The following is a 25227-nucleotide window of genomic DNA, read 5'->3' on the forward strand; positions in this document are numbered from 1 at the left end:
ACTAACCTAAGGACATCACATACATCCATGCCCGAGGCAGGATTCGAATCTGCGACTGAAGCGCCTAGAACCGCTCGGCCACAACGGCCGGCCTATAGACAATCGTATTTAACGATGCTTGCTTACTGGAGCCAGCAGTATCTGGATACCGCGAATCCGTCAAAGACAATCTCAGACACAGGTAATATAGAAATTTGAAAAATAAGCGTACTTCGCTTACTTTCATTCCATAACGTCAAATGGGATCTGAAATAACATTTTCGCGTGCACCTGTAATTATATAAGAAATTATTCGTAGTTTTAAATTATGGACAACCGTCAGCTGTATAATGGAATATCGGCAATGCAAATATGTGCCGGACCGGAACTCGAATCCAGATTTTCATTGTCGACATTCCATTATACAGTTGATGGTTGTCCGTATTCGCAACTGAGATTACGTTTCAGGTGTTTCATAATGTCTGTGGGCGTTGCAGTGCTTGTTCCTCTGGACATGCATGCGTGTCCGAAAGAACATTGCGTCGTACAACTGAACAACACAGTCACAACACTAAAGTATCCTATTATGTACCTGTAATTATTGTTTATGTTCCATCATTGCTGGTGGCATGGTTGCCATGGTGGTTTCTGTTCATTCGCGTCAATTACCGCAAGAATGTGGCATAATAGCCGAAACTGGCCAACAGTGGAAAACAATACACAATTAGATTCTAAGATGGAATGCAGTCATCTCAGAAATTTTGAACGCGTTTGGTAGCTCCCGGAAGGAAAATATTCATATCGAATCATTTTTTTCTGGTAAACTATAGAGCCAAACTGAAATTTTCCGAGTCAGAAGGGGTGTTGTAAACTGTGAATTTAACAACTATTGAACGATAAAACACTTTTTTCCAACATTTTTATTTCGTAATGAAATTTGTGTGAATATCTCTTTTGAAAACAATCTACTCAGGTCATGGAATCAGTACTAGAAATAACAATAACCCAGAAGTGCTAGTTCTGCAAGTATGAGCAGTAGTATAGAGGTACTGGCAAAGGGGGGGGGGGGGAGCTGGGGGGCGGCGTGAGTCGTGTCTGGATCAATTACCCGCGAACACAAAGGTTCCGAGTTCGAGTACCGATGGGGCACTCCTTTTTAATCTGCCAAGAAGATTGGAATCATAGAACGCTCCGCTGCACAGTGGAAATTCTTCCTGGAATGAATAATCCGCATAAAGATTTACAGTCACTTACTTTGGTCCTGAAAGGTGTCGGTTATTCAGGGATACATATTTTTAATAACTTGGCAGTTGCCATAAGAAGTTTAGCTAATAAACTTCAGGTTAAAGGGAGCCTGAAGGATTTATTGGTGGTCAGCTCCTTCTACTTTGCTGATGAATTTCGCAGTACGACCAGCTGTTGTATATATTATTACTGACATCAAATAAGTTGAATGTTATGTAAAACCTGACTTCTGCACGTCTTCAATGCAGAAGGGTGGTCAATGTAAATAAGTGTTGCAAAGGTAATCTCTGCTTGACCATGCGTCTGTATAACGCCCTAGGACAACTATTTATTATACATTTACATGTGTTGTGACAAATTCGTTATTACATTTTAAATAATTTTTTTTTTAATTTTGTTCCACGTCCATGAAGACCAGTTCACTTAGCATCTGCTGAAGAAACATTAGCATATCTTTCTTTCTTTTTTTTTTTTTTTGTAGAAATATACTGGTGGTAAACATGTGACATGTGTATACTCAACTGAAGGCTCGTCTTACTGCAACTACATCTTACAATACAGGGTCAAAGTTTTAATAATACACACTTGCTCCAACGAATCGGTTGGTTCTTTTCCATAGTATGTGGTCTATGGTGCGCCTTAAGGGACTTATGGAGGCACCATTTAGTTCATTGGCGGTTCCTGAGGACACATGAAAAACATCAGTTTTCGCTGCTAAAACCGATCCGCGGATTTCAAGACGGCGACGCACAGCAAATGGCTGAAATTTTTGTGATATACTCCTAAGATCCCGAGCCCGAATGCCTTGAAATTTTCCTTAATATCTCTATCAGTTTCAGAGATACAGAAGGCCAAAGTTACCCTACTTATACACGTACAATACGTAGGTAAATCCGCTGTTAGGCGAAAACATAGTTTATTAAGTGATGTAGTACGAAAAAATATGCTGTATAGTGTTATCATCAGGAGGGTTCTGGGAACTCCGTATTATAACACTGAAAAACACGCAAAATTTTGTGTACATAAAATCCGGTCTGCAGTGCAAAATTAATTTTGCTTCATTTCAATTTCAGATAAGTAAACTATCAAAATTTTACTGACCCATAAAGTTCCTTTCGCATGAGTGGAAGCCAGCGGAAAAATGATAATACCGGAGCACAAAAGGATTTAACATGTGAAACGTCCCCTTAGAAAAATTAATGAATTACTGTGCTGGTAAACCTCTTACGTTATTTGAGAAGAACTGAACGTACTCAGACATTTCACTCTTTACTTATTCTGATCATCACTAAACTGACACACAATATTTTTAGCGCAACGTAATCTGACTTTCAATAATCCCTACAAAAGAATGGCCCTGACTAACAATAACATATACCTTTCATGAATCACTTACCTCACAAAAATCTTTGTTACTCGAACTACTGCAATACAACGAGCGCCAATACTGCCAGCTAAATAAATGATTCTAACTACTGAAGGCACTAACTACTGATAGGCATAGAAAATGAAAGATTTTGATAGAGAACAAACAATGTATTTACCTTAATAATGTTCATAAGTCTCATATATATATATATATATATATATATATATATATATATATATATATATATATATATATATATATATATATATATATATATGTTCGTGATATCTGGTATTACAAATTTACTCTTTCTGATGAACACCCGTCCAGATCGTCCGCTGTCAAAATTCTGCCATCTCTCTCCCCACATCCACCACTGTTGGCGGCTCACCTCCAACTGAGCAACACTACGCGCTGTTCACATCCAACTGCCCAACACTAAAATAGCAAATATTCCAACCATGAAAACCAGTCACAGACTTCACACACCACAGTCAGTGATTTTCATATAGAGCGCTATGTGGCGTTACCAACGTAAAAACCTAAACAGCCTACTTACACATGTTCCTATTTTTAAAAGACTCTGGCTGTAAAGTGGGGTACCAGACGCCTGTTTCTACCTTCCTCAGTACCTTTAAAAATTTTACCAAAAATGTTGGCATGGGAATATGCGCACTTTTTTATGCCGTGAGAGAAGGAGACAGTGGCATTGGAAAAGAGACGGAAAAGTAATAAATACTGGAAGACAGCAGACAGTGGCGTTAGTATAGAAAGAGCGAAAGAGACAATGGCAATCTGAGGGAAAGACAGGGACACAGTGGCAGTGGAACGTAGTTAACAGTGACATAACAGTGCTCGAAAAAATTGAAGAAGACGACGCCAGTGGGAGAAGAATAAAGAGAAGCAAAGAAAGCCAGTGATAATGAGAGACAGAGTCTATGACGATGACAACTATAGCAACAGTGGGAATGAACGAATGAGATATTAGCAGTAAGAGAGAGCAAATATGCAGACAGTGACCGTGAGAGAAGACAGTAGTAGTAAGACAGAACGAAAGAGACTGTAGCTGTGGGACAGGAGATAGCGACAGTTAGGAAGACGCGGAGAGATAACAATGAACTGGGCTCAATGAGTGGGTGAGGAAGGAAGGGCAAGTTAGCGTGGATGGTTATGAGTGACAGACTAGTGGGTGTGGGCGAGTTACAGTAAGGGGAGCTTGTGGAAGTGAATTGCAATGTTAGCCTCTTTTGTGCTTCAAAAGGTACATTTTTCCACTGGTGTATTTTTGTTTTATGATATTTCCTACATCGTTGAAGGTCTCCCTACATCGGTCCGCCGGCTTAGCTGAGCGGTAACGTGCTTGCCTCCCACGCAGCGGGCCCGGATTCGATTCCCGGCCGGGTTGGAGATTTTCTCCGTTCGGGGACTAGGTGTTGTGTTGTCCTTATCATCATTTCATCCTCATCACCGGCACGCGAGTCGCCCAATGTGGCGTCGACTGAATTAAGACTCGCACTCGGTGGCCGAAATTCGCTGGATGCGGTCCCCCCGCTAGCAAAGCCATACGCTCATTGCCGGCCGCGGTGGTCTCGTGGTTCTAGGCGCTCAGTCCGGAACCGCGCAACCGCTACGGTCGCAGGTTCGAATCCTGCCTCGGGCATGGATGTGTGTGATGTCCTTAGGTTAGTCAGGTTTAAGTAGTTCCAAGTTCTAGGGGACTGATGACCTAAGATGTTAAGTCCCATAGTGCTCAGAACCATTTGAACCATACGCTCATTTCCATTTTGCCTTACTGCGGATCTATGGAACAGAAGTACAATTAGGAGCTTTGTAGCCCCTATAGTGAGCTTGTCTTCGACAACACAATAAACCCTAATCGTCCATCTTTCGTTGCTGAATTGAAATTTCTGTCGCACCTGCACCAGAAAGTACAAATGTAGTACTGTTAGACATGCAGGTACCCCGTGAGTTCTCCATCCGTTGTTAAGATGTACCTGCCTGATGACTAACTGACCTGTCCTACATTTAGTCAGCATGACGAAGAGGCTGCAGATATGCCGTCGTATAAACGACACGGCGAGGAACCGGTGCACGCGGGATCCTGTTGCCTTCCGCTGTCGTCTCGCTCGCTAGAAGTAGAGGAGCGCGTGCGGGAAGAAATACGACCGTCTTAGTGTGTCGGCAGTTGCTGCAGCCTCGCGTCTGCCCTTGTGCAAGCGTTCTCTGGACGTCGCGAGGCCTTTGCGGTCTGTGTCGGAGGAGGCCATCCGCTCTAGACGAAGGCGTACAGGAAGGCGGTGCGCGAAGCGCATCATTTCCGCTTCCTAGCGCCGTTGCGATCCCGTCGCATTGCCGGATGTGTGATGCGGTTTAGCGTCTGGCAGCAACACTTTGTGCTGTCTTACATTCAATTAGACTACAGTCTAAAGTACGAACTGCTTGAAAAAGTAAGTCACACATGGTTAAGGCACGCCAAGCAACTTTTATTAAGGTACCCCTTATTTGCAGATAAGAGCGCATTTTACCTTATTTCCAATTTTACCGTTTCACAAACGTGAAGTGAATGTATCAGTGCTACAGCGTGTACAGAGTAAGGAGTGAGCGGTAGGTACCCACACTGGCTAGCGGTTGGCCACCTGGCGGGTTTAGAGCCACTGGGATGAGGTGCCGATGCAGAAATCGCTGGTGATGTCACTAACAAAAGTTGCCTTTTAACGGCCAGACATTAGGAGGGGTCTACAAGTCACAAATACTATTTTTCAGTAATTTTACAATGATAGGAAACGTTTATATTGATGAATAAATGAATAACCTTGGCATAGCCGAAGATGTACCATCTTATACGAGCTACGTTATACCGATTGTATGCTCAAATTACAGACTGTGCGCCATAGTCGGCGGTCGTCGATAGGGTGCTTTTCGAGTTTGTCATGCGGTAGACCATGTTCTCGTACCGTTAATAGTTAGTTTATAATCCATGTGAACAAGTTCATTTTATGGAGTTTCTTAAATAAACGCACAATAACGACGTCCCGTGTAGAATGCCCCCGCCCCCCCCCCCCCCCCAAAAAAAACCTTCCTCCAGCTTCATTACGGAAAACATAGACAGTAGTATTGCACTTTCAGAATCCAAAGGCACTGCTACGGCTCTGCAAGGTGACATAAAACTACGAGAGCATCTCCACATAACAGGTAGGAAGAATTCCTACGCGGTGGCTCACTAAGTCAGTTCAAGGAAGGACTGGTTTAATTACCGCAAACTCGGGTGGGAAAGCGTAGCCAAGTTATACTCAATGCCCCTTCTACCATCTACGGTATCACAGGCTAAACTGAGACATTTCTGGAGGTCTAATACTAGGGGGAGGGGGGGGAGTTCTTGTATGGTCCACTACACTTCACAATGACACAGATACAGCCGGCCGGTGTGACCGAGCGGTTATGGCACTACAGTCTGGAACCGCGCGACCGCTACGGTCGCAGGTTCGAATCCTGCCTCGGCCATGGATGAGTGTGATGTCCTTAGGTTAGTTAGGCTTAAGTAGTTCTAAGTTATAGGGGACTGATGACCTCATATGTTAAGTTCCATAATGCTCAGAGCCATTTGGACCATTTTTGACACAAATACATGACACTATTTTTTTAATAAAACCAAAAGATATCCGTAAACAATAGCCGGATTATTCTACCAGTCGTTCAGTTCCTCGACATGGAAACTTGCACCTTTCTCACGGAGCCATCCGAAATGTCTCTCCCCTCTCAAACGTTCTTTCAGCTTGCTGAAAAGATTAAATCGTGTGGTGCAAGATCTGGAGTTTCCGATCAGCATCACCCAGGTCTGTGCGGTTTTGGTCAAATTGTTGGCGCCAGTCCACCCCTGCTGGACGCTATGTTGCATCTGATCCACGTACCGACAGAATTTCACGGTGAATCTGTGTGCAGTTTAGATGTATTACCACAAGAATTATACTGTCACGTATCCTTTAACTTTGGCCGCGCCATTTCAGTTGCACGTTGTGATGCAACTGCTATCCCCATCACAGCAGAACTTTGTCTGGAGGTCAGCAAGCGACTCCTCCTACAGATCCAAGACAAAAGTTTATCTAGCAAAGTCAGATCGGGTTCATTTTGAAAACACTTGCTTGAAAACGAGGAGCTGGCAACACTGTCACATCGTGTAGGGCATCGGTATGCACAGAGGAACGTGCATCTCACCACACTACCGTGTCAGCCGTCATAGCTGGGGAAGCTTGCCCACTTCGACTGTCGTGCTGTCTGGTGAGCTCTGTGTACTCCTTATCCTGCCACTGACGTCCGGTCTGCATGGTACCTTACTGTCAATGAGAAGCAAGTATGCCGGTCACTCCTTCACGGGATTCACCCTGCAATCTCCCCGTCGTGTGTCACTTGTAGTGTCTGGACACGGACGAACATCACCCGGTGTGCAGATCGGCGATAGATTGCTGGTCCTTGGTACAGCAGGGGCTGGCCCTAACTGCCCTTACGACACCTCTTCAGATACCTCCTCGTTTGCTCCTCTTTCTTGACTCAGGACACTTCCCACAAAAGAAGACGAACTCCGTGATGTGGATTTGTAGACACGCAGTTCACTACTTGTTTGCTGACGGAGAGAAAAGTGTCCTTGATTTTTGGCGCTTCGTTTCTGAACACCATTCTGCATGTGTCCTTAATCCCAAATACAGACAATTTTTCTCCAGTTTTCTTTGCCGTGTCTTCCTTAATCCATCCCAAAGCTAGTATGTTCCTTACATGTTAATTGATCCTCGTCTCTTCCACTCTTAGAGCCTGTATATTCTGTAGTCATCGGAATCCTCTTCTCCGGAAAACTATGCGTCTATAATCTCACTGAGACTGTCGTCTTGCTGCGCCCTCCTTCTTGCGTCGTCTGTTCCCTGCTATTCTCAGTGATCTTAATGATAATTCAAAAAACAAAACAACCCTACCAAAAACTAAGTAAAAGAAAAAAGAAAAATAAATAAGTAACTCATTGATGTTCATTGTACCTCTGTTCCACGTGCCTTACGCTTTCTTTGTTTCCTGGGGGTGGGAACGGGACACGGTAGCCTCGGGTTGTGACTCCTGTCCACTTTGCCCTCACCCCTATCTTTGGATGCCAGGAAAGTCCCTTACAAAAAAAGTCTCATTGAATAGACTGCTGGGACATCAAACCGACATTTACCATTCAGGTTCCTTTTTTATTTTTTAGACATCCATTTTCTACTTCTCGTCGCTTATAAGCAAGACATCATTTTGTCACACGATAAAAAAGCCTATCGCACGATAGAGGGACCCATTAAACTGCATGCGTGGGTCTACTAGCCGCACAGTACACAACCATAACTGGTCCGGTCAAGTTCATATAAGGCGGCTTCCTATGGGGTGTACAGATGATGAATATGTCGATATGCTTTTAGTACTCGGTGCATCCGATAAACAAGCTGCTGCTGTTGCTCCTCGTGCATATGCTGTACGGTACCCTAAAATGCGCCTTCCCGATAAGAACGTTTTTCGTCGTCTAGAGCAACGCCATCGGGAAACAGGTACTCTTCAGCCACAAGTAATTGATAGAAAAGGTCCAAGAACGAGGCGTACTGCACCAACAGAGGATACGATCCTTGAAACCGTTCATCAATCGTCTTGGCGAAGTACCCATGATATTGCAAGACAATTCCAGATATCTCAGACTGGTTGTTGTTGCATAATGAAGAAGTGCATTCATGTCATTACAGGTTAACTCAACACCAACTGAATGGCTTTTGCACCAAGTGGAAGATGACGAACATTTTATAAACAACGTGAACTGGACTGACGAAAGCTGGCCGGTGTGGCCGAGCGGTTCTAGGCGCTTCAGTCTGGAACCGCGTGACCGCTACGGTCGCAGGTTTGAATCCCGCATCGGGCATGGATGTGTGTGATGTCCTTAGGTTAGTTCTGTTTAAGTAGTTCTAAGTTCTAGGGGACTGATGACCTAAGATGTTAAGTCCCATAGTGCTCAGAGCCATTTGGACTGACGAATCAACCTCCACAACAGCCATTATTAGTCGGCTTTGGCATAAAGCTGTGGTCTGAAGTCGCGGGGCGAGTGCTTTTGGGTCCTTACCTATTGCCTGACAAGTTGAATGCGTCCCTGTACCGTACTTTTCTTTGGAATATTTTGTATGACACATTGCACTCGGGTGTTCGGCGACAGCTAAGGTTTTGGTATGATGGTAAACCGCCGCACTTCGGAATGAATGTGCATAACTGTTTAAATTGAAGCGATTCCAGGGAAATAGATTGGTTATGGAAGCCCACTACTTCGACTCATTGTTCCCCGGACCTTACTTCACCAGATTTTCATTTGTGGGGACGCTTAAAGGAACAAGTTTATTGTACTCCGCGCTTGGATGTACACAATATAATACAGGTAGCTTTCTTGCATGCCGCTTCGGAAATGATGGATGTAGGTGTGTTGCATAGGGTCCAGCTGAATAGGGTCCAGTGAGTGGCGAAGGGTTTACAAAGGCAGGGCGGTCGCTTTGAACATCTTCTCTAAAGTGAACGTTGCTCGTACGTGTTCGTACTGGCACTGTGAAGATAAGCCTGGACGTCAGACGTACAGAATGGAATTACTGTGTGTAGCAAAATATGCATCTCATTCGGTACAGGCGATGTTACTGTAATGATTATTATCTTCTATCGGCTTTATTTGTGTGGTGTAGGGGAAAGTGTCTTCATTGAGTGACAGTGGGAGGGTACAGGATGACCTGAAGAGAATTTCTGTTTGTTATCCTCTAAACGTGGAAAAGTTTAAGTTAATGCAGATGAACAGGAAAAACAATCTGTAATGTTCGAATTTAGTATTAGTGAAATAACGCAAACCACGTCGATTAAATAGCTGGGCGTAACGTTGCAAAGCTGCATGAAATGGGACGAGCACGTAAGACGGTTGTAAGAAAGGGGAGTGGTCGACTTCGATTTATTGGGAGAATTTAGGAAAGTGCAACTCATTTATAAAGGAGACCGCTTACAGAACACATTTGACCTCTTAGCAACAAATAATCCTGAGTTAACGAGCAACAAAACGGATACAGGGATTAGCGGACACAGGGTCGTCGTAGCGTGACTTAATATTGTAATCCCCAAATCCTCCAAATATAAAAGAAAATTTACCTATTCACAAAAGCAGATAAAAATTTACTTGACGCTTTCCTGACAGACAATTTACACTCCTTCCAAATTAATGAAGTAAGCGTAGACCACATGAGGCTTGAATTCAAAGATATACTATAGAGAGCAGTTGAGAGAATTATACCAAATAAATTAACAAACGACTTAGCTGATCCCCTTTGGTACACAAAACGGGTCAGAACACTGTTGCAGAAACAACGAAAGAAACGTGCCAAATTTAAACAAACGAAAAATCTTCAAGATTGGCGATCTTTTACAGAAGCTCGAAATTCAGAGCGGACTTCAATGCGAGATGCTTATAATAGTTTCCACAACGAAACTTTGTCTCGAAACTTGACAGAAAGTCCAAAGAGATTGTGATCGTATGTAAAGTAAGCTAGCGACAGTATACAATCAGTGCCTTCTCTGCTCGATAGCAATGGAAATATGACAGTGCTGCCAAAGCAGAGTTACTAAACACAGCCTTCCGATAGTTCAACATCCAAGAAGACGAAGTAAATATTCCAGAATTCAAATCAAGAACAGCTGCCAACATGAGCAACTTAGAAGTAGATATCCTTGGAGTAGTGAAGCAAGTTAAATCACATAATAAAAACAAAGTCTTCCGTTCCAGACTCTATGCCGATTAGGTTCCTTTCAGAGTATTCTGATGCAATAGTTCCATACTTAACAATCATAAACAGCCTCTCGCTCGACGAAAGGTCCGTACCCAAAGACTGGAAAGTTGCACAGGTCACGCTAATATTCAAGAGAGGTGGTAAGAATAATCCACTAAATTACAGGCCCATCTCATTAACATATAACGTGTTCGAACATCGTGAATTACTTCAAAGGGAACGGTCTATTGATACACAATCAACACGGATTTAGAAAACGTGAATCTTACGAACCACACACGGAATGTTGAGTGCTATTGGCAAGGGATTTCAAACTGATTCCGTATTTCTATATTTCCAGACGTCTTTTCCAGGTTATCACAAAATGGCTTTCAGTGAAATTGTGTGCTTACGGAATATCGCCTCAGTTATGCGACTGGATTCGTGATTTCCTGTCAGAGAGGTCACAGTTCGTAGTAACTGGAGGAATGTCATTGAGTAAAACAGAAGTGTTTTCTGGCGTCCCCCAGGTCAGTGCTGTAGGCTCTCTGCTGTTCCCTATGTACGTAAACTATTTAAGAGACAATCTGAGTAGCCGTCTTAGGTTGTTTGCAGATGACGCTGTCGTTTCTCGTCTAGTAAGCTCTTCAGAAGATCAAAACAAATTGCAAAACGATTTAGAAAAAATATCTGAAAGGTGCGGAAATTGGTAATTGACCCTAAATAATGAAAACAGGGAGGTTATTCACATGAGTGCTAAAAGAAATACGTTAAACTTCGTTTACACGTTAAATCAGTCAATTTTGAAGGCCGTAAAACCAACTAAATACATAGGAATTATGATTACGAACAACTTAAATTGAAAAGATTACATAGAAAATATTGTGGGGAAGACAAACCAAAGATTGTGTTTTATTGGCAGAACATTTAGAAAATATAACAGATCTATGAAAGAGACTGCCTACACTACCCTTGTCCGTCATCTTTTAGAATACTGCTGCGCGGTGTGGGATCCTTATCAGATGGGATTAACGGAGTACATCGAGTTGTATTATCGCGAAGGAGAGGAAAGAGTGCCATTGACATTATACAGGATTTTGGGTGAACGTCATTAAAACAAAGGAGAGTTCGTTGCGGCGGAATCCTCTCACGAAATTTCAATCACCAACTCGGAATGCGAAAATATTATGTTGACGCCGACCTACATAGGGAGAAACGATCATTGTAATAAAATAAGCGAAATCAGAGCTCGCACGAAAAGATATAGGTGCTCGTTTTTTCCGCGCGCTGTTCGAGATTGGAATAATAGAGAACTACTGTGAAGGTGGTTCGATGAACCCTCTGCCAGGCACTTACGTGTGTTTTGCAGAGTCGATGTAGATGTAGATGTAGAGAACACTTGTGCGATCCATTCTTGAGCGTTTGCGATGTCAACTGGGTCGGATTAATGGGAGACACTCGAGCAGTAACATTGGCACAACTCAAAAAAGCAATACTTGAGAAAAATCGGCTTAAAGTATTCTACGAAACTTATATTCAAATAGTATAAGCTTCCTTTAAATTTCGAGTAAATACTTTTAGCAGTAAATTTTATTACATTCTATATAACGTTAATATGGTTATGTAGTTCTGATCTCGTCGTATGTGCAGTGATATCAGGTAATTATCTTTAGTTCTTTGAGTTGTGTCACTTTTCTTACGTTTCTATAAACATTTCTGTTTCTGTTATGGTCTCTCATATAACATTTTTGCCACTTTTCCACCTCTAATAATATATTTATTATTACCTACTGTAATTTAATGTTCAAAAATTGCTCAAATGTGTGTGAAATCTTATGGGATTTAACTGCTAAGGTCATCAGCCCCTAAGCTTACACGCTACTTAACCTAAATTATCCTAAGGACAAACACACACACCCATGCCCAAGGGAGGACGCGAACCTCCGCCGGGTGTAATTTAATGCGACATTCGAACCTCACCAGGCAGAATTAGCAGGTAAGTTAGAATTTAAAAAAATGAAAAACAAGTTGAAGGTGTTTTATTTAAAAATACAAAATGCAAAATTTTCATTTATGAAAATTAATACAATTTCATGAGAAACCTGAATTACGTACAATTTAAGAAACATAGTTTACGAAAATATAGAATCATAAATGGGATTATATAATGTAGGAATACTTTCCGCCGAGAAAAAGGATTAAATATGAACTTTGTTTAAAGCAGAAATTTCAATTTTTTCTTGTATGCTGCAACGCACAAAATTTCGTAATATTTACAACACCTGTAATCATCAAAGCAGTTTCTTCTTTCAGAAGGAACTGAAATATAGCGCACAGACACTGTATAAACGCAGATTATATTATTATTATTATATTATTTATAATATAGATTATTATATTATACTAAAAATTACATTCAACTTACCTCGTTCACGAAAAGTTTCGAAATTGAGATTGCGCTGCTCTTCTTGAATGACTCAAGCACACGTGCTAGTACCAAAGCTGAAGAGAGAGTATTCTCGCCCTGGCACACCATTGAAGTAGCTTATAACAAATTTGATGATGGTGTTTGGTTTGTGGGGCTGCTCAACTGCACGGTCATCAGCGCCCGTACAGAGTCCCAGTTGTTACACAGTCCAATTTTTTCACAGTCCGCTCTAGCCACTGCCACAAATGACGATGATGAAATGATGAGGAAAACACAAACACCCAGTCCCCAGGCAGAGAAAATCCCGAACCCGGCCGGGAATCGAACCCGGGACCCCGTGATCCAGAGGCAGCAGCGCTAGCCATTAGACAATGAGGTGCAGACTAACAAATCTGACATAATTGCCCTGAAGTGGAAAAATTACGAGACGTGGATGAGATGTTTTTCGTGCACGTTGGGGTATTTCAAGCGTATTTTTCAGTAACATAAACTAAATATTGTTATTTTCTCATTGTGTCATATTTCTTGCCGGGGTGTGACACAAGATATTCAGAGGCGTACTGCTGCATTTGTAGGTCCGATCAATACGTGAGTATAACGGAAATGCTAAGGTTGCTGATAAAGTTACGTCGATTTTTTCATATTGCTTGTCCAGTTACTGCTCTTCAATGCCAGTCTAAGGCATTAACCCCTGTTTCACCTCACTTGGTTATAACATAGAATGTCCCCCAGTGAACAGTAACAGCATCGCAACAGAAGTGAGCCATAGCAATGCTGTGAAAAGCATTTATCCAGGTTCTACCCTTGGTCCAGTGCACCGCTGTAACTTTGCAGACACAAACATATAACATATATGAGCCGTGGCTGGCTTTCGTCATGCCTTGTTTTTTTATTATTGGTTGCAGTCCAGTGGTGTCTTATTTCTTCTTCGGTTACCGCCATAGCGTTGCTGTCTTCTCTGTCAGTGGCAGCAGCAGCGCATATTGATACTAGTACTGCTGTACTACCTTTGTTGTGCCGGATGTATTTTCCGGGTGTCAGGGTGTGGCAGTCGGTCGGTTGGGGGAGAGCAGCGAGGAAGTCTCCGTGGTGCTTACAAGGGAACGTCCCCATCGCACCCCCCTCAGATTTAGTTATAAGTTGGCACAGTGGATAGGCCTTGTTAAACTGAACACAGATCAATCGAGAAAACAGGAAGAAGTTGTGTGGAACCATGAAAAAAATAAGCAAAATATACAAACTGAGTAGTCCATGCGCATCATAGGCAACATTAAGGACAATGTGAGCTAAGGAGCGCCGTGGTCCCATGGTTAGCGTGAGGGGCTGCGGAACGAGAAGTCCTTGGTTCAAATCTTCCTTCGAGTGAAAAGTTTACATTTTTTATCTTCGCAAAGTTATGATCTGTCCGTTCGTTTATTGACGTCTTTGTTCACTAATAAGTTTAGTGTCCGTGTTTTGCGACTGCACCGCAAAACCGTGCGATTAGTAGACGAAAGGACGTGCCTCTCCAATGGGAACCGAAAACATTTGATTGCAAGGTCATAGGTCAACCGATTCCTCCAAAGGAAAACTCGTCTGATATATTCTTTACGACACCGGTGACGGCATGTGCGTCACATGACAGGAATATGTTGTCGACACACCTAACTTGTACACTTGACGAATGGGTAAAAAGATTCTTCTACCTTGCCCGATTTAGGTTTTGTTGTGGATGTGATAATCACTCACAAAAAAGTGATGAAAACATAAGGGTTTGTCACATAAACTGCAACAAATGAATGCAACAGTTTCACAGTCGCACAGTTTTGCCTATGCTCTGTCAAACATATGTTTTTAACGTTTCCAAATTTTTCCGTGTGTAGACCGTCAAATCCTGCATATGTCCAACCAAATCTGAACATGTCACGGAATTTTGGAGAGCGAAGTTGATTGTGTGTGAGTGCCTGAACTTTGATAATTGTCTGTAAATAAAAAATTAAAATTTTCCCTCCAGGGAAGACTTGAACCAAGGACCTTTCGTTCCGTATGTGCTCATGCTAACCACGGGACCGGGGCGCTCCTGAGCGCACATTTTCCATGATATTGCATATCATGGTCATGGACTACTCAGTTTGTATATTTTGCTTATTTTTTTCACAGTTCCACACAAATTCTTCCTGTTTTCTCGATTGATCTGTGTTCAGTTTTTCAAGGCCTATCAACTGTGCCAACTTATAATTAAATCTGAGGGGGTTGCGATGGGGATGTTCCCTTGTTAGTCAGGGTGGAGCCGCTGGCGGTGTGCACGCACAGTTGGAGTTGTGAGGGTTGCAAGGGTTATGAAGTTCGTCGTCCACCGATCCGGGACACTAAAGTTGACTGCTCACTTAACCTACCATCAAGCCTCAACTGCTGTCACATCTCTTCACTTGATCCTGGTTGTCGCTTTCTGGGAGATTCCCGCGAGCAACAACGTGTGTGCATTGAAGTCAGCTAGAATTGCAGCCGTCTTCCCGTGTGGTGTTTGACTTAATTTAATTCATTCCTTACCCCAGGGCCAGAGTGGTATGTAGGGTGGTCACTGAGGGGTTAATAGAAGTGAGAGGGGCATATTTTATTCTTTATCTTCCAATGCTGACAACTAACGAGCATACGCAACTAGGACCGAAGGGCTATCGTATAAATATCAAACGGAAGTGACATGGATTGGTGAATCCGCGTTACAGTGACGAGCATCTTAAAACGTCGTACAAAAATTCAAATGGCTCTGAGCACTATGGGACTAAACTTCTAAGGTCATCAGCCCCCCAGAACTTAGAACTACTTAAACCTAACTAACCTAAGAACATCACACACATCCATGCCCGAGGCAGGATTCAAACCTGCGACCGTAGCGGTCGCGCGGTTCGAGACTGAAGCGCCTAGAACCGCTCGGCCACTGCGGCCGGCAAATGTCGTACATGTTTGCAGGAACTAATATGAAACTGAACTAAGGTTATGGTTATACCATGCAAAGAGGAAAACAAAAATAACATTCATTGTCGTCCAATTGTTTTGATTGTGATTATTGCATCTATTGAATCATCAAGTAAATAAAGTAGTCGTAGTGATGGGAGAGCAATAAAAATTAGGGTAATTGCTGGTAATGCTGTTCAGATGGTTTCAATTAAATGTCCATGAAGTATGTTTCGGTTTGTATAGACAATACATAGTATATAACTTAGAGCATAACCTACAATTACTGTAATTAATAATAATACGACCACACATTTAGTATTCATTTGTAGTTGTGTCTCACATTGCAGTTACTTCTAATAATTAATATAACTTACTAATTAGTGAAGATTACCAATTAATAGGAAGGTCAGTAGTGATAGGTGTAATCAAGTGGGCAGCATGGGATAAATGGCCATTGGCCAATTTATGCCCTGAACAGCGCTGCCGCCTGACGAGAAGTGGTCAGACTGGTTCTGATATACATCGCCACTGTTGTCAGTGAGACTGAAAAAAAATGGTTCAAATGGCTCTGAGCACTATGGGACTATGGGACATCTGACGTCATCAGTCCCCTAGAACGTAGAACTACTTAAACCTAACTAACCTAAGGACATCACACACATCCATGCCCGAGGCAGGATTCGAACCTACGACCGTAGCGGTCGCGCGGTTCCAGACTGAAGCGCCTAGAACTCCTCGGCCACTGCGGCCGGCAGTGAGACTGCCAGAGGAAGCTTGTTCCGCTGTCTTTTTCGTAAAGACAATTTTATTTGTGAGTAATTTTATGTAAGATAAGTCAGTTATATCATTTGTATGAAGAGCAAAAACTTTTTACAATATCGATGTTTAAACAATGCCTTTTGGCCTACAGATGTAGTTCCTTCTTATTTATTTTAGTTTAATTGTTTCTTTTATGGGTCAGTAATGCCGACATGGCGTCCGATCGGGAAAAATGGCCACACTATTCGTCGGAAAATATGGCCGAAATGTTTACACCAATACGTTAGTTACTTCCAAACAAAAAAAAAGTGCGTAATACAACAGTTAGATTGAGTTCTAAACCATTTTACATTCAAACCTACTACCCGCCATTCTATCCCTTTGTGACAATTTTGACTTATTGGTCGACCGGTATGGTCCAGCGGTTCTAGGCGCTTCAGTCTGGAACCGCGCGACCGCTATGGTCGCAGGTTCGAATCGTGCCTCGGGCATGGATGTGTGTAATGTCCTTACGTTAGTTAGGTTTAAGTAGCTCTAAGTTCTAGGGGACTGATGACCTCAGATGTTAAGTCCCATAGTGCTCAGAGCCATTTGAACCCTTTTTTATTTATTGAGTAATTCAAGTTATATTATTCAAAACCGCTGCTGTTCTGTTATACAAATGCAAAAGTCCAACCGAAAACGGTCCGATGCAGCCACTTTGTATTCTTTCAGATACTAGGGCGTGACCGAGCGAGGTGGCGCAGTGGTTAGCACATTGGACTCGCATTCGGGAGGACGATGGTTCAATCCCGCGTCCGGCCATCCTGATTTAGGTTTTCCGTGATTTCCCTAAATCACTCCAGGCAAATGCCGGGATGGTTCCTTTGACCGCTACGGTCGCAGGTTCGAATCCTGCCTCGGGCATGGATGTTTGTGCTGTCCTTAGGTTAGTTAGGTTTAACTAGTTCTAAGTTCTAGGGGACTAATGACCTCAGCAGTTGAGTCCCATAGTGCTCAGAGCCATTTGAACCATGGTTCCTTTGAAAGGGCACGGCCGACTTCCTTGCTCATCCTTCCCTAATCCGATGAGACCGATGACCTCGCAGTTTGGTCTCTTCCCCCAAACAACCAACCAACCAACCAACCAACCAACTAGGGCGTGAAGATGCCTAGAAGATGGGCTTGGAAAGAAAACATGGGATCCTGGTGCGGTGGCACTGGCCACAGTACCCTCTTAGGTACGAAAAATTTGTCACTGCGTAAGCATTCAGAAAGATGCATGTAGTTCCAACATATTTTTTCACGTGCAAATCTGTGGTATGATACCGTGTAACATGAAGATTTAAAGTGTGTAAGTGGTAAGCTTCTATCAGTAACCATGGTTTTGTGAAAACTGAATTTCTCTCCGAGTGGCCGTTTCGCCTCCTCTCGCCCCCCTTCCCTCTTTCTCCCCCTCCCCACTAGTTCCCCCTACTTGTTATGCAGCCCGAGGTCTCGCCATAGAATGTCAATATTGCCTCTTAAGCAAAAAAGTTTGACGACCAAAGGTATACACTCTTGAACCCTAGGCAGCCGACGGCTGGATAACCAGTGCCCAGCCTTTGCTGCAATCGGCTGGGGACTTGTGGTAAACACAGCCGGACTGCGCTCCTGGAGCTGTGTCAAGGCCGGCAGTAACGAGAGTGACGTGCAGGTCGTCACGTGTTGTTTCCGTGTCCCATCAGCGGACCGCCGGCCGTCGAGCCCGGAGGTAAACAGCCGACGTCACACGGCCAGACGAGGCCTGCGAGGCTCTCCGTCCTAAACACGTTGCGTCACCGGCCAGATAACACGCGGTATCCGGCCGCGTTACGTCAGTTCCGAGTCGCTGCGCCCGGAGGACGCGCCACTTAACACTGGATTAGCTGTTCCGCCGGGGGACCGTTTATCGCGGTAATCACCAAACGGGTAAGGAGAGGGTTTTGCATGTAGCGAAATGATCCAGCGCTCAAGACGATGTACACGTGTTCGTGAGTATCTCGCTCAAATTCTTGCCTTGCAGTGCTGCCTCACGTTTTCCAGAGTCTCCCTTAACAAGTGAATGTCATAATACACAGCGCCGGCCGGTGTGGCCGAGCGGTTCTAGGCGCTTCAGTCTGGAGCCGCGTGACCGCTACGATCGCACGTTCGAATCCTGCCTCGAGCATGGATGTGTGTGATGTCCTTAGGTTAGTTAGCTTTAAGTAGTTCTAAGTTCTAGGGGACTGATGACCTTAGAAGTTATGTCCCATAGTCCTCAGCGCCATCTGAATATTTTTTTTTTAATATATCAAGAAAATGTTTAGCTACCAGGAGGACGTTAACAGGTATGATTGTCCTTCATATAACTTTAATTCGTTACGAAGGTATAAGCAGCAGTGCGTATTTTTTAAATAACTTCCTATATTTATTACTCGATAATTCCCTTTCCCTGAAGACATGTTCAAAAACATATCATAGTGCACAATGGACTAAGGATGGGTCAGCCTTCTTGCAAGTGCGCAGTTTGTTTTTATTTTTTTACTTTTTTACAGACATATTCCGTCACAGTTGTGGCAACCTCAGTGGTTTTTTTCCTTTTATTTTTTAAAAATACATACATACACATTATGTTTACGTTAGGTAATATGTTACATCGGATTTTGTTGTCTTTAAAATTATATATGCACTTTATATTTTATTGTATATTATGTGTTCCCTCTGGGTGCCGACCGAAATCAGCCACAGGTCTAAATTAGTACACTATGTCTCCTGGAAATGTGAGGGATGTTACGATATGGTCTCACAGAATTTTTATTTATAATACAATCTTCAAAATGTATGTTCAGAAAAATATCGTGGCAAATAACCGTTTTTGGCATTACCATTGTAGTTTTTGGCTAGTCCTGATCTGTAACAGCTTTGTATTTGCGTGTCGAACATGTTTTTTGCGTCCTTGAACTGACCTATGGACATTGGTAAAATTTTGTGTAGCTTATGTCTGGAGAACTACTATCAAAAACAACCACCACCCCATCGGCTTAGAAACATTCCTCCAAGTCTTAATCGTGGTCGTGCAGTAGCGTTCTCGCTTCCCGCACCCAGGTTCCCGGGTTCGATTCCCGGCGGGGTCAGGAATTTTCTCTGTCTCGTGATGAGTGGGTGTTGTGTGATGTCCTTGGGTTGGTTAGGTTTAAGTAGTTCTAAGTTCTAGGGGACTGATGACCATAGATGTTCAGAGCCATTTGAACCATTTTTTTCCAAATCTTAAAACACAGTGATCATCTGTACCAGTTTTAACAGTAGAAGAAAATTACCGAATCATGACCATATAGTACGATGTGACAGATTATTATTCAACAATCTAAACGAACTATCGGACAACAGTCCGCCCCTGGTAGCTGAGTGGTCAGCCGACGGAATGTCGTACCTAACAGCCCGGGTTCGATTCCCGGCTGGGTCGGAGATTTTCTCCGCACAGGGACTGGGTGTTGTGTTGTCTGTATCATCACCATTTCATCCCCATCGACACGCAAGTCGCCGTAGTGGAGTTAAGACTTGCACCACGCGAACAGTCTGCCCGACGGGAAGCCCTAGCCACACGGCACTTCCATTTTATCCGACACACACACATACACACACTTATACACTCACTCGCGCGCAGAATGAAAACAAATGGAACAGATTAAAAATTCGCTGACGTCAGAGCGTAACAAATGTTCACATGTTTGTGAATTCCTAAGGGACCAAACTGCTGAGGTCATCGGTCCCTAGACATACACACTACTTAAACTAACTTATGCTAAGAACAACACACACACCCGTGCCCGTGGGAGGACTCGAACCTCCGGCGGGAGGTGCCGCCCACTCCGTGACATGGCGCCCTAAACCTTGCGGCAAACCAGAACAACAGCGCAAGCAAATGACAGTCAGAAGCGCATTTTTGGGGTGTGAAATGTGTGCCCGAGCTACAGCTAAATAGCAAGACGCAAAGCTTACTAAATCCTCGTAAAATTCACTATTGCAGTTGGCATATCTTCGTGGTTCCCTCCAATGTGGACACGTCAGCGACACTTGCTTCATGGAAAGCATAGTTGTTAACAATGGCTGAATTATTTATTGCCCGACTCCGGCGGTTTGCTGGCACTGGTATTCTTCTCGTAAATATTACGATTGTTTAGTGATGGTGTGCCTACTTTCTAATAGTGTGTATACTTGTTTCAGCACTTTGAATTTATGTGGGTGCGGCATCGTGCGTGAAATAGCAAGCAGTCGCAGTTAGGTTATACCACACTGCCCCAGATGATGAAGGCACAGACAATGGAGAGTTTAGTGAAGAGGAAGATTTTCTTCAAGAAGATAATGCTGTGTGTACAGAGGGCAGTGAAGTAGAACCTGACGTTGAAGCAGCAAATGAGGTATCGGATGAAGAATACTTGGGTGACCGTGGAAGAAAGCAGAAGACTCTCTACTCATTGTGTGTGTAAAATATTCTTGGAATCATAATAATTTGAAACTAGTACATAACATAAATTATGACTTATTTTCCCATAACATCTTGAGCAGTAAAATTGTCGTTATACGGTACAAAACAGAACATTTTGTGCTTATTTCGTATGTAACATACCATTGGACATCTAATAATACTAATTAGATGGTGGTTAACCCATCTGTTATGACTTCCTTTAAATAAAATTTGGAGTAATAAAATTTACAATTATTTAGTAGAAACGTAACAGCCCCCCCTCTTCCTTTACTACTCTATGGTTAAAAAAGCAGCACAAAATTGGCTTTGACTCCACTGCACTTGCGTTGCCTTGGATTAAATCTTTACCATTCGTGACATGACACAGGAACATGTGAAAACATCCTTTGGGAAAGTGTTTTCTTGTCAAACTATCACTCACTGTTGAGATCTTCTGCCTGAGTAGCATCACCCTTGTCTTCAATCACAATTTTTAAAAAAAGTACTGCTGCAGCAGTTATCAGCCATAAACTACCTTTAATGTACACAACATATCGTTGAAAACTACTAGAGTACTCCACCACACACAATAAAGTGACAAACGTCATGGATTAGTGAATACACATGTACAGGTCGCTGTGGTATCGCGTGCACAAGGTATAAAACAGCAGTGCACTGCACAGCTCTCATTTGTATTCAGGTGGTCCACGTGAAAAAGTTTCAGGCGTATTATGGCCGCCCGATGGGAATAAACAGACTTTGAATGTGGAATGGTAGTTGGAGCTAGACGCATGGGACACTCCATATCGGATATCGTTCCGGAATTGAGTATTCCACAGTGTCAAGAGTGTGCCGAGAATACCAATTTTCAGGCATTACCTCTCACCACGGCAACGCAGTGGCCGAAGGCCTTCACTTAACGACCGAGAGCAGCGGTGTGGGGTTGAGTGGTAGCAGACAAGCAACACTGCGTGAAGTAACCGTAGAAATCAATGTGGGACGTATGACGAACGCGTCAATTAGGACAGTGCCACGAAATTTGGTGTTGATGGGATATGTTAGCAGCCGACCAAGGCGAGTGCCTTTGATTAAACGATATCGCCTACAGCGCCTCTCCTGGACTCGTGACCATTTAGGCTAGACCTCAGACGACTGAAAAACTGTGGCCTGATCTGATGTCCTGATTTCAGTTGGGAAGAGCTGCTGGTAGGTTTCGAGTGTGGCGCAGATCCCGCGAAGCCGTCGGCCAGGTTGTCAACAACGCAGTGTGCAAACAGGTAGTGGCTCCGTAATGATGTGGGCTGTGTTTACAAGGAATGGACTGGGACCCCTGGTCCAATTAAACCGATCATTGACTGGAAATGGCTATGGTCGGCTACTTGGATACCATTTTTAGCCATTCATGGACTTCCATGTTCCCAACTAACGGTGGAATTTTTATGGATGACAGTGCCTCAAGTCACCGGGTCAGAATTGCATTGAAGAACATTCTAGATAGTTCGAGGGAATGATTTGGTCAGGTGTGACATGAACCATCGAACATTCATGAGACATAACAGAGAGATCATTTCGTGAACAAAAGCCTGCAGTACCATCACTTTCGCAATCATAGACGGCTACAGAGACGGTACGGCACGTCTCAGTATTCTTGCAGGGGACTTCCAACAGCTTGTCGAGTCAATGCTGCGTCGTGGTGCTGCACTGCCCTGGGCAAAAGCAGGTCCGACACGACATTAGGAGATATCCCACATCCTTTTTCACCTCAGTGTATATCCGTATTGTAAATAAGAAAACTTTAATTGAATCACTTTTCTGCTTACTTACGTTCTCTATAGATGAGTGTCATTCTACCTTCTCTGTTCTGGCGTACATTGTATTCACACAAACCTTCAAGTGAAGACGGTTAACTCGATAACAGAAGTGCATTTTACTTGTACTTCCACTTGGTTCCTGTCTAATCCAACAAGTGGACGAATTACTTTACACCAGGTACTCGCACAGTGTGCTAGTACTATAGGAGACTCAAAGTCAGTTTTTCGTTATCTTTTTAATAACGTCATTTTTGCGTGAATGGTACATTGTGGTATATTTCTGAACAGGCCTGAGGAGAGGAAGTTGAAGCATTATCCTACGCAAACGCTTTACTTTTCTTGTAACATTTAGTAGGAAACTGCGTCTAGCGCATATGTGTGTTCTATTTTGTTGGAAACTATAAATGTTTTCCGTAAATCTCTGCAAATTCAGAACCATATAATGTAAAAGCAATCCCAAAGGAAATCAATGGTATAAAATCCGATAGGGATACTCAAAGTACCCTCCGCCACACACCGTCAGGTGTCTTGCGGAGTATGGATGTAGATGTAGATGTGGATATGTAGAGTTGTTTTTCGCTTGCCTTGTGGTGTAACCCTGTATATTTTTCATATGTCTTCTTCCTAGTCCCGACTTAGCGACCATACGTATATTGCAAGTTCATCTCATGTTTGCTGGTTTAGATCTTATAACTAAATGTAAAACAAATGTGATAAAAAAAATGGCTCTGAGCACTATGGGACTCAACTGCTGAGGTCATTAGTCCCCTAGAACTTAGAACTAGTTAAACCTAACCAACCTAAGGACATCACAAACATCCATGCCCGAGGCAGGATTCGAACCTGCGACCGTAGCGCTCTTGCAAATGTGATAAACCTTTTGTTATTGTTCTCAACGTAAATTCTCCCAGTGTGAGTATTGACTTGTTTGTGTAAAAATTAACACAGTTTAGTTCGTTTTCGCTGAAGTATGGAAGTCGGCAGATCATTGTGAAGAGAGATAATAAGGGAACGAGTATTGCGTGAGGTTAGACCCCGATCATTGTAATGTGTCTTGCGCTTACTACGTGCAAGAAATTATTACGAATGACCGGTAATTCGCCTCAGGTATCGCCTCGCCTCGCCTCAGGTTGTAGTGTAACGACGTAAGTTTTGTATAAATTATTTTCTTTGGACATATGACCATGTGCAGACTTCGTCACCTACGTCAGTTACAACACACTTCAAAATTATTTAAACTCTTTTAAATTGTCTCTGAATGGTTCTTGGACGAAACTGTAAAACATCATTTGAGTCGTATGCACAGAATTATGCCACTCAGTCCAATTGGTTTGCGCAAACTTTTTCAATTTAGATGTCGTTTGTTTCTCCTCAGAAATTATATTAATGTAAGTTATCTGATTTAACAAACATTAGAACCATATTGAATAAACTTTCAAGAATCACACTCGCGATGAACGCTGTCAAAAATTAATAATCTTGTCAAATAAATTACTTAACATAATTCTTCATAAATAAATTCTCGGAACACGTATTTAAACTTTTGTAGTATACCCTAGTTTATTATCTTCCTACATATAGACGTGAACCTGAGCCTTGACAAGATAGGACTGAACATTTACACATGATTAAACTTTCTATGACGTCATTGTTGTACAAAACATTAAAAAATCACAATTTTTCAATTTTTAGAAGCACGACGCAACAACTCGGTTTCAGGATCTTCTGTTGCCCTTTGGCTGTAGCCCCGCGACGTATAGTGGCCAGCAATTATCTCTCTGGCCCCGGCAACGAAGATGCTGTCTACGTTCGTTGCGCCGCCCTCTCCGTACATGAAACATAAAAAATAAATACAAACTTTAGACAATTCACAACCATTACAAATATTACAAAAAATACATAAACAAAAAACTAAATTAAACCTATATTCACCCGCAAACTGGGCTGACACTAGTGGAGGGGTGACGCTTCAATTTCGCGTCCCACTACAAGGTATCCGCCGCACTAAACAATATTGACGGATGGTGGTTGATACAGACTGGCTCAGGTATTTGTTGGTGACTTATCTGTACCCTTTATTTAGCGTGCAACGAAGTCATACCACGCACAATAGCGGTGCCATAGAAAGTCCATATTCCCACCGTCTAAATGATGCGTTTCTCTCGCTGTGTGATAGTGGCATTATTGTTCAAGAATTTCATTTAGGTCAATAACTATTAAATAAAATTGATTGCCACATTTGCGAACTTTGCACTCAACCAAAACTATTATTAACTTATACAGAGAGAAAAGCGTGAAAATGGATTGGTGCATCAAAAAAAGGCTGCTATTAAAAAAAAGACATACGGCTGTTCATATCTTCATAACGAATGAAGGTACAAGAAACGTAATCATGCTGATGAAAGTCTATTCGGTAGCTAAACATCACTTGGTCGACACAGTTTATTTTTTATTTTTTTTATTTAAGCTTG

The 25227-nt window shown here is 42.8% G+C and overlaps 1 long non-coding RNA gene across 1 annotated transcript in view; it reads left to right on the forward strand.

Moving 5' to 3' along the window:
• LOC124712508 overlaps positions 1-21069 on the forward strand; it is a 198584-nt gene extending 177515 nt beyond the window's left edge. The window contains exon 3 of the long non-coding RNA XR_007005583.1: positions 20705-21069. This is a non-coding gene — a long non-coding RNA (uncharacterized LOC124712508). The remainder of the gene's footprint in view (positions 1-20704) is intronic.
• The last annotated feature ends 4158 nt before the right edge of the window (positions 21070-25227 follow it).

This window comes from Schistocerca piceifrons, chromosome 8, assembly GCF_021461385.2.
Source record: "Schistocerca piceifrons isolate TAMUIC-IGC-003096 chromosome 8, iqSchPice1.1, whole genome shotgun sequence".
Taxonomy (NCBI): Eukaryota; Metazoa; Arthropoda; class Insecta; order Orthoptera; family Acrididae; genus Schistocerca; species Schistocerca piceifrons.